Source organism: Sinocyclocheilus anshuiensis, unplaced genomic scaffold, assembly GCF_001515605.1.
Source record: "Sinocyclocheilus anshuiensis isolate Anshui unplaced genomic scaffold, SAMN03320099.WGS_v1.1 scaffold708, whole genome shotgun sequence".
NCBI classification, from domain to species: Eukaryota; Metazoa; Chordata; class Actinopteri; order Cypriniformes; family Cyprinidae; genus Sinocyclocheilus; species Sinocyclocheilus anshuiensis.
Genome location: NW_015555881.1, coordinates 852533 through 856121, shown reverse-complemented (window position 1 = coordinate 856121; position 3589 = coordinate 852533). Strand labels below are relative to the sequence as shown.

The 3589-nt window shown below is 31.2% G+C and overlaps 1 protein-coding gene across 1 annotated transcript in view; it reads left to right on the top strand.

Annotated features, from left to right (window-relative positions):
- Positions 1 to 3589, top strand: part of LOC107675692 (urokinase plasminogen activator surface receptor-like) — a 15927-nt gene that overhangs the window by 10389 nt on the left and 1949 nt on the right. The window lies entirely within an intron of this gene.

Sequence of the window (3589 nt, the reverse complement as noted above, 5' to 3'; positions counted from 1 at the left end):
TCACAACGCACTAGATAGCTGGCCAATCACAGCACACCTCGCTTTTCAGAACGATGAGCTTTGTAAAAATCGACACGTTTCAGAAAGGCGGGGCATAGAGGAGTAACAATGTACATTATGTGGAAAATAATGTGTTTTTTTAACCTTAAAACGCATAAACACATTGCATTACACCAAATACACAACATAATGTTCTTTTTAGCAACGTCATATGACCCCTTTAATAATCTATTGACTGCATTTGTATGTAAAAAAAAAATGTTACTGGTTGTAAAAACTCACCTGTGTCATATTGCAGAACTATAGAAATGTAATCAGACAGAATAATGTGACGGTTTATCACTAAAATGGAAACTGCAAAAAATAAATACATTTTTAAAAAAGCTGAACAACTGAAGGAAACGGGATTCACAGTTATAAACCAGGATTTATAAAACGGATAGTTACGGTCCTTGATTCTGATTGGCTGAGCCACGTTCAAAGCTGTTGTAAACATAGACTGTAAAAAAAGATGGACGACGCGTCTCCTATTCCTTCCACTATAGAAAAGGGAAGCCAAAGCATCTCAGTATGGCCGCTGCCATCTTGAATAAATTACGTAATTTGTAGCCAGAGTCTGCGCAGTAGAGTTTCGTTTGGAGCCCGAGTCTGCGCAGTAGTGTCGTGAGGTGGAGCCGCGGTATCAAACTCCCGCCCAAACTCATTGTTCATAATTGTGATCTACAAAAGTAAAATAAGTTATACAGGTAATTTTTTGGTCACATGTCCCTGCTCTCCGTAACTTAAAAAAAAACAAAACAAAACAAAAAAAGATCCAAAATCAATCATTGAGCAAGTACATAACCAATCAGCAGCAGTAACTCTCTATACTGGCACTCTTTTGTGCGTACCGCGGCACTTCTGACGTGTTACACCTGTTGTAAAGCATCAGTGTCAGTGAGTGATTAGAAATGACACTATAAAGCACACTACCCAGGAGGTCCATTTGATACCAGTAAACTTCTTGGAAAGTTCAAGAATCCAGTAAGGGAATGCATTAGTAATAAGTAATAAGTTCAAAACAGCACTAATGCAGAGAAAATACGGACGATTTCATCAGAGATGGTACATTCATCAGCAGTAACTACAGAATTAATTATGACATTGCTTATAAACATGTACTTAAGTACTTACGTGGGTCAAATTGCATTTAATATAAATGTAAACTATTATACAGTTTCATTATTTGCAATCAACATGCAATAAGCATACAAAAACATTATATTAAGTTCACATTTAATATTATTTTAAAGTATATTTCAGTACTCTTTTTAAAATTGTCAGTGACCTTTTTTCCAGGAGGTTGATGTTAGTTTATATTTTAGTGAAGTGCTCAAGAATTTGATCAGTTTGATAGCAAGCTTGCTCCTAAGTGGCAGTCTGATTTGTTCTTTGGTCTTGTGTCAGATTTTATTTGAGTTTGTGTGTGGAGTAAAATTTTAATTAAATCTTTAAATGACAGTTCAGAATTTGAAAAAAACACCCAGTGTTTGTTAGGTCATACTGTTTTAAATTTTAAATTTTTAAGTTGTTTTAAGTTTTAAATGTGTTTGGTTACAGTTGCACAATTACAAACAGTCTTTGAAGAAATAGAAAATGAAAGTATTCTTGGCCTGGTTTCTCAATAATGTTCTATTTTAATGTCAGTCATGCCTTAAGCATTCATACTGTATGTAGAGCTAAAGTTTAACTGACAAGATTTAGCAAAAATGCAATTAAATTAACCTCTCACTCATGAAGACAAAAACAAAACTAAACGAGTTTGACCTGTATGAACATCTTTCCATGAATGAAACGCTAAAGACAGTAAGTCATGCAAGTTTGGAATGGCATCCCATTGAAATTTAAAAAAACTAATTCTTCTAAACATCAATACAATTTTATGCAGTAAACCCTGAGTATACCACTTTTGTATGTCTACAAAACAATAATATTAATAATAACAACAACAAACATAATAATAAAACACTTTAGTTCTTTTAAGTTTGTGAGTGAGAAACTTATACAACCTCAGCAGCACTTTTTTAAAAATTGATCTACAAGAATGTCAATTTCCTACATTACATTATTGACAGTAGCATTTATGAGAGAAGTACAGTATGCGTTTAATGCATTTGTAATGTACTGTATTTCACATCTGTGTACAGAGTACTTTTACAATCATTGTTTATTCAAAGTCACTTAAGCACATATTTGGGAGATGTACTATTAATGGCATTATTTCTTGCAATGGTTTAACACATCTAAAGAAAATAATATATTTGCACTACATTCCGCATATTTAAATGACAATAGAAGTAATTATGAAATTACATATAAGACGTACTTACTGTAAGTTCCTCTTAAGTGGGTCATAACACATCTAAAGAAAATAATATATTTGCACTACATTCCGCATATTTAAATGACAATAGAAGTAATTATGAAATTACATATAAGACGTACTTAAGTTCCTCTTAAGTGGGTCGAAAAACACTATAAAGTTTAACGTAAACAATCATTCATTTTCATTTAATTCCAAGTAACATGCAACTAAGTGTCCAAAAAAAAAATTACATTCAGTTTGTACTTAAGTACATTATTTTTAAATGTTATTTACATAATAAGTACTCTTTTTAAAATTATGCTAAAGTGTACTTATTTTTTCACAAGAGTGATGTTAGTTTACACACTGTAGTCAAGTGCTCAAAAATGTTATCAATTTTATAGTAGACTTACTCTAAAGTGACGACTGATTTGTTTTTTGTTTTGTTTGTTGGTCTTGTGTCAGATTTTATTTGAGTTTGCATGTGGATTAACTTTAATAAAAAAATTAAATGGCAATTAAAAAACACTATAAAGTTTAACGTAAACAATCATTCATTTTCATTTAATTCCAAGTAACATGCAACTAAGTGTCCAAAAAAAAAATTACATTCAGTTTGTACTTAAGTACATTATTTTTAAATGATGTTATTTACATAATAAGTACTCTTTTTAAAATTATGCTAAAGTGTACTTATTTTTTCACAAGAGTGATGTTAGTTTACACACTGTAGTCAAGTGCTCAAAAATGTTATCAATTTTATAGTAGGCTTACTCTAAAGTGACGACTGATTTGTTTTTTGGTCTTGTGTCAGATTTTATTTGAGTTTGCATGTGGATTAACTTTAATAAAAAAATTAAATGGCAATTAATGATTTTTGAAACACCTGTGATGTGAAATTCCTACTAAATTCTAATTCCCTTCTAATTTTCATTTAATGGGTTTGGTTAACATTTCAAGACAAACACTTTGCGTGAAATAGAATGAGAACTATTCCTAGCCTGGTTTCTCAATAATGTTCCATATTAAGGTTGGTCATACCTTAAGCATTCTTACTGTATGTAGAGCTGTAGTCATTCACAATTGAGCAAACACGATTAAATTAAACTCTTATTTGTGAAAAAACAAAACTAAAAACAAAACTAGTTTGACCTGTATGAACAACAGTAAACCGCTTTATTCTTTCAGTGTATGGAACACAGAAGAATGTAAGTCACACAGGTTTGAAATGACATTATTATGAGA